Source organism: Archocentrus centrarchus, unplaced genomic scaffold (assembly GCF_007364275.1).
Source record: "Archocentrus centrarchus isolate MPI-CPG fArcCen1 unplaced genomic scaffold, fArcCen1 scaffold_42_ctg1, whole genome shotgun sequence".
NCBI classification, from domain to species: domain Eukaryota; kingdom Metazoa; phylum Chordata; class Actinopteri; order Cichliformes; family Cichlidae; genus Archocentrus; species Archocentrus centrarchus.
The window spans coordinates 535,802-551,514 of NW_022060268.1; positions in this window are offsets into that span (position 1 = coordinate 535,802).

Here is a 15,713-nt window from a genome sequence, read left to right on the forward strand (position 1 = left end):
ACTTTCGGACGGCATCGAAGCGATTCTGGCAAACCGTCAGGCGACTCAGGAGGGGAAAGCAGTGCTTCACTCACACTGTTTATAGTGCGGGGGGGGTGCTGCTGACTTCAACTGAGGCTATAGTCGGACGGTGGAAGGAATACTTCGAGGACCTTCTGAATCCCACTGACACGCCTTCTGTAGTGGAAGCAGAGTCTGGGGATGAGGGGGATGACTTGACCATCACTGGGGGTGAGGTCACTGAGGTAGTTAAACAACTCCTTGGTGGCAGAGCCCCTGGGGTGGACGAGATTCGCCCTGAGTTCCTGAAGGCTCTGGATGTTGTAGGGCTGTCTTGGTTGACACGCCTCTGCAACATCGCGTGGAGATCTGGGGCAGTGCCATTGGATTGGCAGACCGGGGTGGTGGTCCCCATCTTTAAGAAGGGAGACCGGAGGGTGTGCTCCAACTTTCGGGGGATCACACTCCTCAGCCTCCCCGGTAAGGTCTATGCCAGGGTGCTGGAAAGGAGGGTGCGTCCGTTAGTCGAACCTCGGATTCAGGAGGAACAATGCGGTTTTCGTCCTGGTCGTGGAACGCTGGACCAGCTCTTTATCCTCTCAAGGATATTCGAGTGTGCGTGGGAGTTTGCCCAACCAGTCTACATGTGCTTTGTGGACTTGGAGAAGGCATTCGACCGTGTTCCTCGGGGTGTTCTTTGGGAGGTTCTGCGGGAGTATGGGGTGTCTGGCCCATTGTTGCGGGCCATTCAGTCCTTGTACAACCACAGTGAGAGCTTGGTCCGTATAGCCGGTAATAAGTCGGATTTGTTTCCTGTGGGTGTTGGACTCCGTCAGGGCTGCCCTTTGTCACCGATTCTGTTCATAATTTTTATGGACAGAATTTCTAGGCGTAGCCAGGTGGCGGAAGGCTTCTTCCTTGGTGGCCTCAGAGTCACATCTCTGCTTTTTGCAGATGATGCGGTTCTGTTGGCTTCATCACGGGGGGGCCTCCAGCTCGCAGTGGAACGGTTCGCAGCCGAGTGTGAAGCGGCTGGCATGAGAATCAGCACCTCTAAGTCTGAGGCCATGGTCCTCAGCCGGAAAAGGGTGGAGTGCCATCTCCGGCTCAGGAACGAGTTCTTGCCTCAAGTGGAGGAGTTTAAGTATCTCGGGGTCTTGTTCACGAGTGATGGGAGAAGGGAACGGGAGATCGACAGGCGGATCGGGGCTGCTTCTGCAGTGATGCGGACGCTGCACCGGTCCGTCGTGGTGAAGAGGGAGCTTAGCGTAAAAGCGAGGCTCTCGATTTACCGGTCGATCTACGTTCCTACCCTCACCTATGGTCACGAGCTTTGGGTAGTGACCGAAAGAATAAGATCGCGAATACAAGCGGCAGAAATGAGTTTCCTTCGAAGGGTGGCTGGCCTCTCCCTTAGAGATAAGGTGAGGAGTGCGGCCATCCGGGAGGGGCTTGGAGTAGAGCCGCTGCTCCTCCACATCGAAAGGAGCCAGTTGAGGTGGCTCGGGCATCTGATTAGGATGCCTCCTGGCCGCCTCCTGGGTGAGGTGTTCCGGGCATGTCCCACCGGGAGGAGGCCCCGTGGTAGACCCAGGACACGCTGGAGAGATTGTGTATCTCGGCTGGCCTGGGAACGCCTTGGGGTCCCTCCGGATGGGCTGGAGGAGGTGGCTGGGGAGAGGGAAGCTTGGGCTTCTCTGCTTAGGCTTCTGCCCCCGCGACCCGGCCCCGGATAAGCGGAAGAAAATGGATGGATGGATGGATGGATGGATTTTATAATCAAAACTGCGACCAAAATGACTCCTTCTCAAACTAATAATACTGGCAATCGTCATTGTATGCTGAGCTAGGGTTAGGGTTAGTAATTCAGACTAAATGTCATCCATATTACCTTTGCTGAATCTAACAAAGCATTCTTAGACTCTCCTCCACCTGCTTCATCAAACCTCAGCAGTAACATATATGAAGGCAGCAGCTGACACAGTAACAGTGAGAGCAGCACACTGTGCAGTCTAAACTCTGCTCTGATTAATTATACGAATGTACAGCGAGTCAATCAGGATTGCGAAACGTCAGCTGCAGAGCCTCCATCATCAGAGCCCTGCCCGGTTCATTTTCCATTTTATAAACAATACTTTAGAGGTTTTCGTGAAGTCACACTGTGACAGAATCAGAATCAGAATCAGAAGGTTTTTATTGCCATATGGGTGAACAGGTTCACAGCATTAGGAAATTGCTGCGGTACTTCGTGCTTACAGAAAAAAACAAATAAGTATAAAAACTATAAGACAATATACAAGTATACAAATTGCAAATATACAGAGATATTAGAGCTATAACTATAACACAATATTACAAAATTACAAAATATACAGTGCAGAGACTAATTAAAAGATAAAAGAATGTAAACTATATTCCACTAATATGTACATCAGTGCAATCAGACAGGTGCATAGACATAGGGTCATCAGCGTTTGTGGAGGGTGGTGGTAACAGTCTTAGGGTTATTGTTCATGAGTCCAACAGCAGAGGGGAAGAAACTGTTCTTATGGCGGGAGGTTCTGGTCCGTATGGACCGTAGCCTCCTGCCTGAGGGGAGAGGGTCAAAAAGTCTGTGCCCAGGGTGAGAGTGGTCGGCTGTGATCCGACCTGCACGCCCCAGTGTCCTGGAGGTGTACAGGTCCTGGAGAGATGGGAGGTTACAGCCAATCACCTTCTCAGCACAACGCGCTGTAGTCTCTGTTTGTCCCTAGTGGTGGCTCCAGCGTACCACACAGTGATGGAGGAGGTGAGGATGGACTCAATGATGGCAGTATAGAACTGCACCATGGTCCTTGCTGGCAAGTTGAATTTCTTCAACTGCCGCAGGAAGTACATCCTCTGCTGGGCCTTTTTGACAACAGAGGTGATGGTGGGCTCCCACTTGAGGTCCTGGGTGATGGTAGTTCCCAGGAAGCGAAAAGAGTCCACTGTGGTGATGGGGGTGTCAGTCAGGATGATGGAGGGTAGAGGGGCTGTGTGCTTCCTAAAGTCCACTATAATCTCCACTGTCTTCTGGGCGTTCAGTACCAGGTTATTGTGGCTGCACCAGGACGCCAGACGTTTGACCTCCATCCTGTAGGCCGACTCGTCCCCGTCTGAGATGAGTCCGATGAGAGTCATGTCGTCTGCAAACTTAATAAGCTTGACAGACTGACAGACTTGACAGACTGGTGACGTGCATTAGTGTGTGTGTGCCATCAGTGGCTATAAAAGGCCTTTTCTTAAAGGATAAAGTGGTGTTTGAGCCACAGTTACGACGGAGCGGCGGCTCTTTGAAATGGGACGCAGCCTTCCTGCGGCAGACAGCTAGCAGCAGGAACCGGACGCGCCAGGTTAGCCTAAGAAGCTACTGAGGCGTCCGTGACAACCACCATAGAAACAGCCTTTTAAGACCGTTTAAAAAACATCCTCAGAGTTCAAACGAGCAAAAATATATGATTTGAAACAGTTACAGCCGCAGAGCTGTGGCGGCTTCTTTAAACATTGTTTACATAGATGATCATGAATGATACGATGTAGCTAGCAGTGTAGCTAGCAGTGAATGAGGTGACGTCATTGTGTGCGCATTTCACAGCTGTCTGTCTCAGTCTGTTGTTGATATTACTCCAATTAACATGTGTTTACTTTCTCTGGACCATCTCAGGTCCACCGTTACAATTTCAGCCTACAAAATGATTTAAATATGAACACACACTCTAACATCAGTGCGCTTTATGAAGTCCAATCCTTAAAATAAATATTATGTTTGTAAACATTCATGTCTCTGAAATAAGTACAGATGTTCATGTTTGTCATTACCATTTTATTTGTTTAGAGAATTGTGAACTTCACATTGTGTATCTAATCAGAGTCTCAGCATCCTTCAGTCAGAGACTGAGACTGGATCACAGCTTTAACCTCTGCAGAGTCACAGACAGACACAAACCTTCCAAATCACACACAAGCAGCCCAGTCTCATCATTTTTGGATGCCTCTACTGTACACTACACTGTGATCAATATATTAAAAATTATAAATGAAAAGATAACATTCACATAAAGCTGTTTGAAAGTAAAATTAATAGGTACTTTCCAATAATATTTTTAAGGATCTCTGTCAGAGACCAGACAGAGCCATGACTCTCAAGAACCAGAGACTGAAATATGGAAAAAAAAAATCCCTATGAGAAATAAATGTGCAACAGTAAATATTTTGTCCAGTGGAAAATAAACGTTTTGAAACAAAAGCTTGGGATATCATCAAACCAGAAAAATAGAACTCATTTTTTTCTTTAATAACACACCTTAGCATGTAGTAATATGACACGTTTCCAAACAACAATACATGTTGTTTGGAAATGTATTCAATGTTTTGATTGTGGCAGTGAAAACACATGTTGCTGTGTGAGTGTGACTGGCAGCCTGTGCACTGAGACCATGAAGCCCACTTCTCTGAAGCAGCTTCTTCTTCTTCTTGGCATCAAAACAGAGGTGGGAGAAATCTACCAAAAGGAGAAAGAACATCTGAGGTGAAACCAGTCAGGACAAATGATTAAATTATATATAGTAGTTCAATACAGCCTCTCGGGTAGCTTTGTGTTGATTTCAGCTCACTGATCCTGTCTGTGGACCCGTGGTTTTTATGTTTGTAACCACTTAACTTCCATTCATCTATTTAACTCAGGGAGGAGAAATGTCAGGTTGGTGCAGGCTGGTGAGTTTAGGAGGGAGGTGCGTTTGGTTCTCTGTTGTCATTATCTGAAAGATTTGGTTCACCCTGTGGCTGGGCTGTATCTGGGGTTACGTTGGACCTGTCACACTTAGCAAGTTTCCCAGGTTGGTGTTTATGGTTTAGAACTTCTAGCTCTGGAGCAGCATCTGTGGCTGTGTAGGGTCCCGTTGGTTTTTGCTGTTTCTCCAGATCTGCGTTGGAAATTAGGTTATTGATCTCAGTGCATTCCTAAACAGGCTGAACAAGGTTATATATCGTCACCCTCCTAAAAAAATGGTCAAAGACATTTTTTAAATTTTATTTTTGTCTAAATTAAATTTTCAACATTCGGTTCAGTTTTTTGTGTTTTCTGAAAAGCCTGAAAAAAATCAAGGGAGGGTGACGACATGTTTCATGGCTAAATAACATAACTGCTGCAGTCTGATGGTGATAGCAAGATCTGAAGCAGTGGGTGACGAGGAAGAGGAGGAATACAACAATTTGAAGAGATCCCTCAGTCTACAGTCAGCACAACGGCTACATTAGTGGCTGTTTGAGTTTCCTTCCATCTGCTGTGAACCTGAAGCACGGAGAACACAAAACATCTCTTCCAAATTTGAGATCACAATTACAAATTTGTTCTTATTAAAGGTGAAATATGTGTTGTGACCTGGCTTTTTATACACCTGGCAACCCTGGGTCATCAGTGGTAACCCATCCCCACCCCCACACCCATCCCACACAGATTCCGATCTACTGGCCCCGTGTACATAACAAAAGGTGGCCTAATGAGATGTAAACTGCCATTTGGAGGCGCTTGGTAGAAAAAGGAGTAGTGTGAAAATGCTGGTAGTTCTAGTGGTCCAAGTTGTTCACCCACTCTACTCTAAGTCTCAGAGTGGGCTTGGTTTGTGGCCTGAACTTGAGTTCAAGCTTCTCCAAACTCCACTGGTGTTGCTCTGCAGTAGCTGGTCCTCCATCTTCTTTCTGTAGGTGTTTTTTCCATCCCTGATTTTCCTTCTGAGATCCTTCTGCACAGCTCTCAGCTCCTCCTTATCTCCTGATCTAAAGGCTCTCTTCTTCTCCTTCAGGAGAGCCTTTGTTTCAGAGCCACAGTTATGTATAACAAGTAATACTCAAGTGAATGTTAAACATGTATTAAAAGAAAAATGATTCAGCTCAGCTCACAAGAAACTGCTGGATACTATTCTGGAAATGCCTAATGAATACAAGGCCACTGTGAGCAATGACAAACCTTTAAACATGATAATCAAAAAGTACACATTAAGTATCATTGCTCACCTTTATTTATGAGAGTGTCACTTCTCAAAATGATTGCATGCTGTCAGCTCTCATGGGTGAAGTTCGGCTTTGAGGGTTGGAGAAGAAGCTTTCCAGCACCTTTGGATTTCCAATTCAGTTCTGAAAGAGCAAAGACACAAACTACAATGATGTATGAAGCGGAAATGTTTGATTGTTGCTGCAGCACTAAACAGGTTTATAAACTGGTAGCTGATATAGCCTGAATATTAAAGATGAACCTCCTCTTCCACAAAAAAAAAAAAAGATTTAGTGGTTCTTATTGCTGTTCTCAAATCTGCTCCCTCCACTGATAAACAACAACAATGTAAAACATATTAATGAATCAGTAACAAAATTATGGTGTTGAAAGTAAGTAGCCTGATGCTTCTAGATTAGTGATTCCAAAGCAGGCTGAGTCAAAACCTGAGATGGAGACTGGGTTTGTTTAAAGCTGAGGACAGTGAATCAGTCCCTGCTCACTGACAGGATTCCCAGAGTCTGGAAGCTAATACACTGTAAGTAATACACTGTAATACACTGTAAGTTTCACTGCAAGTTTCAGCTCATTCTCAGATGCTGGCAGGTTTCATGGATCCTCAGGTTTGTCACAGAGGATTAAAGGCAGCCAGACTTTCAGTTTTATGTGTATAGTGCCAAATCACAACAGTCACCTCAAGGCTCTTTCCACAGAAGAGCTGAAGGCTCTGCATCCCATTCTACTCTTAAGTATCATAGGAACCACAAGGAAGCCAGCAGTCTGAAGTATAAACAGACTGCTCTTTGTTTAAATAGTGAATATAAGAAACTTGCTAATATAAGGTTTGTTTACAGTGAATATAAAGAAATCACGGGAACCTCCCCAGCAGTCTAGGCCTATAGCAGCATAACTAAGAGAGGCTTCAGGGTCACCTGATCCAGCAACTGTGTTCAGACCAGTATCATTTTATTTTACATTGTGATAAGCCTGGGTCAGTTCAGTGCAGATTAAATGAAGCACTGTACTCGCAGATATTGAATATGGATGCACTGAAGCTCATCGGGATATTTATTTGGAATCTGTGGCTGAAAATAATCATTTTACTTAACTAGTAAGTCCAGAAGCTCATATTTCTGTCATAACATTGTTTAAATAGTGAACGCTTTCCTACGATATCCGCTAACATTTGCACAGAAAATTTAAGCTAGCGTCTCAAAGACGGCAAAACCCGCAATAATCTCTACAAATGCATCTCAGAGTTGGGATATCAGCGCTCTCTTACACCACATTAATCTAATTTCAAGTGCTTATTGAACTCACTGCCGTAATAATATCACTATATAAACGCTGTCCATTGAAATCCTCTTACCTGAACACTGCAGCATCCGCCGGAAGTCAGCGAGCATGGCTTCTGTAGTCCTTCTTCTGTAGTCCTTCTTCTGTAGTCCTTCTCTGTCAGTGATCCTCCGTTAGAACGATAACTATCTTCTCGACTGACTACGAGGTGCAGACGGCCCTTGCTGGCCCATATCTACGGGCCTGAAAACCGCTAATAAAGTCAGTAATTACCTGATAACACCCGAAGCGGGTGAACTAATGCAATTTACCTGGACAGCAACGGGAATACGCGTGACCGTGGTCACGGCCGATGGGGTGATGGGTACTGTAGTTCATTTATTTATTCATCGTTGGTTCATGGATTTAACACAGAGGAAAAACGGCTTCAGACCACGGAACTCACAGAAAAAATTGGACACCGAATATAGCACTAACCATAAACACGTAAATATAAATTTAGACCTAAAAGGCCCCACAAATGTCATCGTTACAACCATAAGCAGCACCCCACATTAAATGAAACAAGGAGAAATTCATGTCAAAAGGAAAAGTGGCGGTTAAGGATCGCAATTAAAGGCATAATTCAGCTTCTGAGCTTCCAGTTCAAAAGAAAAGGGGGGAAAAAAGGGGGACAGGGGCAAAAAAAAACAAACTATACTGCAGCTTAGAAGCCGTGCTCAGAGGCACGAACTTTATCCCACTGCCTTTCAGGCAGGTTAGAAGTCGTGCCGAGTAACACGAAAAAAAAGAGGGAATTCGTGTTCATGAGCACGAATCAATAGATTACATTTCGTGACTACTGCACGAACTGCCGTGAGACCGGGTTGGCTCAGCGCAGCACCGCTTCTTTTTTAACCTACTGTATTTATTTACTTATTTAGTTAAAAGATGAAGTGAAACAAAGGAATCTTTTGGTGATTCGCAATGGAAATGTGTGAAAGGTCATACTGACAAAAATTTTAGGCATCTATTTTAGGTTTTCAAAACTTGCTACTTCACCAAAACTTTTTTGAATCACAGAACTCAACGTTTTTGTTAAGAAGGCGCCACCTTTTGGTGACAGTCTACAATTGAGGGAAAGGGGTGTGTTCATGCTGGAAAGTAGATACGCCCAGGAGAAGGAGGGGGACTTCCAGCCCGACGACAGCCGGACGTTGGCCAGCTGGGAGCTGGACTTCAGCTGGCCGACGTCTGGCTGGATGCGGCAACATTAGGTGGCTGCATCTGTATCTACCCAAATTCTCTGCAGAGGAGGAAAACCAAGACATCAAACAGACCCAGATCACAAACCTGAAACATGCTTAAACTTTTATTTCAAGAGGAGCAAAGAAAGGACGCTGGCTGGGACTCCTGAAAGCTTCAGCCTGCTCTGTTAGTCCTGTTAAACACTGATGGTGATGATGATGAACACAAAACAATTAAAGTATCGCATCTCAAACGCGCAACGGCGCCACAAGGGTCATAGTGGCCAAATATATATTACATCCGCTGAGGTTTTGCATCACTATAGAGAATGAATGGGTCTGCATGCCAAAGTGCCCTTGGGCAAGATACTGGAATTATGTTGTGTTAAACCCAGAGGTGGAAGTAATGAAGAACAAATACTTCATTAGTGTACTTAAGTAGATTTTTCAGGTATCTGTTCTTTACTTAAGTATTTACTTTTACTCCCTAAATAAATATATCTTGGATATATTTATCCAAGATGGCGGCGCGCACAGACGCAGCGGCTCACGGCTCTTCCTTTCGGTGCTCTTTTTTGTACTTTTTGTATTTCATATTTGTTAGTTTTGGTGCATTTGTCTCTGCAAACAACTGCTACACACGCCAGGATCTTGTGGACATTGGCTACTGGCACAAGATATCAGTATCGAGTGATTTTCACAACGCCCATAACATCCCAGACAACATAGCGAGACCGTGGTGCTCCGTGGATTGTTATCGGGTCTGGAAGGCGCCGCCGACGGCGGAGGGAGAGGAAGCAGAAGCGGGGCTGCAGGTCCGGCTTTATGCTGAAGCTGAAATGCCAACCACACAGGCCTCCTCTGCCGAGCCTGTATCTCTCCAACGCCAGGTCCATGGTAAATAAAACAGACAACCTAGAGTTAGAGCTGGCTGGAAATCGCTATGTTCGTGACTGTTGTGTAATGATTATCACCGAGACCTGGCTAAACCCCCACATTCCCGATGCTAGCGTGCAGCTAGCAGGCCGCACTCTGCTACGCGGAGATCGGACCAAGGACTCCGGTAAGAGCAGGGGAGGGGGTCTCTGTATTTACGTGCATGAGGACTGGTGTAACAACAGAACAATCATAGACAAACATTGTTCCCCAGACCTCGAGTACATGTCTGTAAGATGTCGGCCTTTTTTTCTACCCAGAGAGCTAACAGTAGTGATCGTCACAGCTGTGTATATAGCTCCCGATGCTAACGTTAGCATGGCGCTCTCTCTCCTGCTGAACGCCATTAACGAACAGCAGCGGCTCCACCCCGACGGTGTTCTTATTATCGCGGGAGACTTTAACAAGGCCAACTTAAAGACTGTACTCCCGAAATTCCACCAACATGTCAAATGTTCCACAAGATGGGAGAACACTCTTGACCATGTTTACTCCAACATTAAGCACGCTTACAGAGCCAAACCCCTCCCCCACCTCGGCCAGTCCGACCATCTTTCCCTGCTGCTCACCCCAGCATACACCCCCCTCAGACGGAGAGCCAGGCCTACTGTAAAAACCATTACAACCTGGCCTGAAAACGCACTCTCCGACCTACAGGACTGCTTTGCATACACAGACTGGGACTTATTCGAACACGAGGACCTAGAAACATTCACAGGGACGGTACTGGACTACATTAAGTTCTGTATCGGAAATGTGACTGTCAGCAAGAACATCCGGGTTTTCCCTAACCAGAAACCCTGGATGAACAGCCAGGTCCGTTCACTCCTAAAAACCTGTGATGCTGCCTTCAGGTCAGGCGACAGAGCTCTGTACAGTGCTGCTCGAGCTGACCTGAAAAGAAGAATTAAAAAAGCCAAAACGGACTACAGGAGGAGAATAGAGTCCCATCTGTCCAGCAATAACACACGGGAGGTGTGGCAGGGCATTCAGAACATCACAAACTTCAGGGCTGTGTGCTGAGCCCCCTCCTGTACTGCCTCTACACCCACGACTGCAGTCCGGCCCACAATAACAACCTCATCGTCAAATTTGCTGACGACACCACAGTGGTCGGACTCATCTCGAAGGGAGATGAGGCAGCTTACAGAGAGGAGGTCTTGAAGTTGACAGCCTGGTGTTCAGAGAACAACCTGGTACTGAACACCATGAAAACCAAAGAGATCATCATCTACTTCAGGAAGAACAGGACTGACCCAGCTCCCCTCTACATCAACGGCGAGCATGTGGAGAGGGTCCACACCTTCAGGTTTCTCGGTGTCCTCATCTCTGCTGATCTCTCTTGGTCAGATAACATCACAGCTGTTATCAAGAAGGCTCAGCAGCGACTTCACTTCCTGAGGGTCCTCAGGAAGAACAACTTGGACTTCTACCGCTCATCCATTGAGAGCCTGCTGACGTACTGTATCACAGTATGGTACGGCAGCTGCACTGACGCAGACAGGGTCAGGCTTCAGAGGGTAGTCAAGACAGCACAAAGAATCGTTGGCTGTCCTCTCCCCTCCCTGATGGACATCTACACCTCCCGCTGCATCAGCAGAGCCAGGAACATCATCAAGGACAGCTCACACCTTGGCTTTGACCTGTTTGACCTGCTGCCCTCTGGCAGGAGCTACAGGTGCATCAAAGCCAGAACAAACAGACTCAAGAACAGTTTCTTCATCAGAGCAATCACCACCCTGAACTCACACACTCACCCACCGTAACTGTGCAACACCCACATCTCTGTGCAATATTATATTATTCATACTGAACAATATCTAACATTCCTATATTGTGTAATATCCAGTATTCATTCACTAGTGCAATATTCATTCACCAAGTGCAATATTCATCATCTTCATTATTATATGTATACACATATTTACTTTTCTTACAATGTACAGATGCACCAATGTATGTATATATTTTTATACATTCTATTTTTTGTATATTTTACACATTGTTTATTTCTGTATATCTCTTGATTATATTGATTATACTAGATTATAATATTTTTATTTTAGAGAGTTTGATTTTCTGTTACATGGCACTGAACAGGAGTGGCCCTCCAATCAATAAATGACAACAAAGGCATTCTATTCTATTCTATTCTACATTTTACACAAATATCTGTACTTTCTACTCCTCACATTTTCAGACTTGTTACTTTAGGTTTAACATCTGAGAGACGTTCTATTTCCGGACACTGCTTCAAACATCAAACGATCTGAGTTTAAATGGAAGAACAAATGGTAAATGGACTAGTTCTTACTGTATATAGCGCTTTTCTACTCAGTCAGAGCACTCAAAGCGCTTATACAACACGTTTTTTACATTTACCCATGCACACCCATTCATACAAGCACTTCCATGTTAACTAATCACCTGTATTCACATTACTCACTTTATTTGTTTTTAGAAATTCGCTAGCTTAGCTTAGCTAGTAGCTTAGCCCTTAGCCGACTCACTACCAGCATGGCTTCTTCTCCTGTCTCTCCTGCACTTTCCTGCTCTGGGTGTCACATGTTTAGTTACTCCTCGGCCTCCTTTAGCAGTAACGGTACTTGTAATAAATGTAGTCTGTTTGTAGCTCTGGAGGCCAGGCTTTCTGAACTGGAGACTCGGCTCCGCACCCTGGAAAATCCTACATCTAGCCAGGCCCCTGTAGCGGGTGCGGACCATGGTAGCTTAGCCGCCGTTAGCTCCCCCCCAGCAGATCCCGAGCAGCAGGGAAAACAGGCCAGCTGGGTGACGGTGAGGAGGAAGCGTAGTCCTAAGCAGAAGCCCCGGGTACACCACCAACCTATTCACGTCTCTAACCGTTTTTCTCCACTCGGCGACACACCCGCCGAGGAACAAACTCTGGTTATTGGTGACTCTGTTTTGAGAAACGTGAAGCTAGAGACACCGGCGACCATAGTCAAATGTCTTCCAGGGGCCAGAGCAGGCGACATTCATGGAAATTTGAAACTGCTGGCTAAGGCTAATCGTAGATTTGGTAAGATCGTTATTCACGTCGGCAGTAATGACACCCGGTTACGCCAATCGGAGGTCACTAAAATTAATATTGACTCGGTGTGTAACTTTGCAAGAACGATGTCGGACTCTGTAGTTTTCTCTGGGCCCCTCCCCAATCAGACCAGGAGCGACATGTTTAGCCGCATGTTCTCCTTGAATCGCTGGCTGTCTGAGTGGTGTCCAAAAAACGACGTGGGCTTCATAGATAATTGGCAAAGTTTCTGGGGAAAACCTGGTCTTGTTAGGAGAGACGGCATCCATCCCACTTTGGATGGAGCAGCTCTCATTTCTAGAAATCTGGCCAAATTTATTAACCCTCCTAAAAACTGACTACCCAGGGTTGAGACCAGGAAGCAGAGTTGCAGTCTTACACGCCTCTCTGCAGCTTCTCTCCTCCTGCCATCCCCCCAAAACCCCATCCCCATAGAGTCGGTGCCTGCTCCCAGACCACCAAAAACCAAAGCTAAAATCAGCAAAAAACTATTTAAGCATAAAAATTCAAAAACAATAAATAATACAGCTTCATCAACTGCACCAAAGAATAAAACAATTAAATGTGGATTGTTAAACATTAGGTCTCTCTCTTCCAAGTCCCTATTAGTAAATGATTTAATAATTGATCAACGTATTGATTTATTCTGCCTTACAGAAACCTGGTTACAGCAGGATGAATATGTTAGTTTAAATGAATCAACACCCCCGAGTCACAGTAACTGTCAGAATGCTCGAAGTACAGGTCGAGGAGGAGGATTAGCTGCAATCTTCAATTCCAGCTTATTAATTAATCAGAGACCCAGACAAAGTTTTCATTCTTTTGAAAGCCTGACTCTTAGTCTTGTCCATCCTAATTGGGAAAATCAAAAACATGTTTTATTTGTTATTATCTATCGTCCACCTGGTCCTTACTCAGAGTTTCTGTCTGATTTCTCAGACTTTTTATCTGATTTAGTGCTCAGTTCAGATAAAATAATTATAGTGGGTGATTTCAACATCCATGTAGATGCTGAGAATGACAGCCTCAACACTGCATTTAATCTATTGTTAGATTCAATTGGCTTCTCTCAAAATGTAAAGGAGCCCACCCACCACTTTAATCATACTCTGGATCTTGTCCTAACATATGGCATAGAAACTGAAGACTTAACAGTATTCCCTGAAAGCCCCCTCCTGTCTGATCATTTCTTAGTAACATTTACATTTACTTTAATGGATTACACAGCAGTGGGGAATAAGTTTAATTACAGTAGAAGTCTTTCTGAAAGTGCTGTAACTAAGTTTAAGGATCTAATTCCTTCATTGTTATGCTCTTCAGTGCCATGTGCCAACACAGTGCAGAGCAGCTACCTAAACTCTGCTCCCAGTGAGGTTGATTATCTCGTCAATAGTTTTACATCCTCACTGCGTATAACTTTGGATACTGTGGCTCCTCTGAAAAGGAAAGCTTCAAATCAGAAGTGCCTGACTCCGTGGTATAATTCACAAACGCACAGCTTAAAGCAGATAACCCGAAAGCTGGAGAGGGAATGGCGTCTCACTAAATTAGAAGATGCTCATTTAGCCTGGAAAAAGAGTTTGTTGCTCTATAAAAAAGCCCTCCGTAAAGCTAGGACATCTTACTATTCATCATTAATTGAAGAAAATAAGAACAACCCCAGGTTTGTTTTCAGCACTGTAGCCAGGCTGACAAAGAGTCAGAGCTCTGTAGAGCCGAGTATTCCTTTCACGTTAACTAGTAGTGACTTCATGGATTTCTTTACAAATAAAATTTTAGACATTCGAGAAAAAATTATTCATAACCATCTCAAAGATTATTCTTCATGTTCGGCTGCTTTCAGCACTGCTGGTATTTGTTTAGACTCTTTTGCTCCAGTTGATCTTTCAGAGTTAACTTCAATAGTTACTTCCTCCAAACCAGCAACATGTTTGTTAGATCCCATTCCTACTAGACTGTTCAAAGAAGTCTTTCCAATTATTGATGCTTCAATCTTAAAAATGATCAATCAGTCTTTATTAGTTGGCTATGTACCACAGACCTTCAAGGTGGCTGTAATTAAACCTCTGCTTAAAAAGCCATCACTTGACCCAGCTGTCTTAGCTAATTATAGGCCAATCTCCAACCTTCCTTTTCTCTCAAAGATTCTTGAAAGAGTAGTTGTAAAACAGCTAACTGATCATCTGCAGAGGAACGGTTTATTTGAAGAGTTTCAGTCAGGTTTCAGAATTCATCACAGTACAGAAACAGCATTAGTGAAGGTTACAAATGATCTTCTTAGAGCCTCTGACAGTGGACTCATCTCTGTTCTTGTCCTGTTGGACCTCAGTGCAGCTTTTGATACTGTTGACCATAACATTTTATTACAGAGATTAGAGCTTGCTATAGGTATTAAAGGTACTGCACTGCAGTGGTTTGAATCATATTTATCTCATAGACTCCAATTTGTTCATGTAAATGGGGAGTCTTCTTCAGACAGTAAGGTTAATTATGGAGTTCCACAGGGTTCTGTGCTAGGACCAATTTTATTTACATTATACATGCTTCCCTTAGGCAGTATTATTAGAAAGCACTGCATCAATTTTCATTGTTATGCAGATGATACTCAGCTTTACCTATCAATGAAGCCAGATGACACACATCAATTAGTTAAACTGCAGGAATGTCTTAAAGATATTAAGGCCTGGATGACCTCTAATTTCCTGCTTCTAAATTCAGATAAAACTGAAATTCTTGTTCTCGGCCCCACAAATCTTAGAAACACGGTGTCTAACCAGATACTTACTCTGGATGGCATTACTTTGGCCTCCAGTAACACTGTGAGAAATCTTGGAGTCATTTTTGACCAGGATATGTCCTTCAATGCACATATTAAACAAATATGTAGGACCGCTTTTTTGCATTTGCGCAATATTTCTAAAATTAGAAACATCCTTTCTCAGAGTGATGCTGAAAAGCTCATTCATGCATTTATTACTTCTAGGCTGGATTATTGTAATTCATTATTATCAGGCTGTCCTAAAAGCTTTCTGAAAAGCCTTCAGCTGATCCAAAATGCTGCAGCTAGAGTACTGACAGGGACTAGAAAGAGAGAGCATATTTCTCCCATATTGGCTTCTCTTCATTGGCTCCCTGTTAAATCTAGAATAGAATTTAAAATTCTTCTCCTCACATACAAGGTCTTGAATAATCA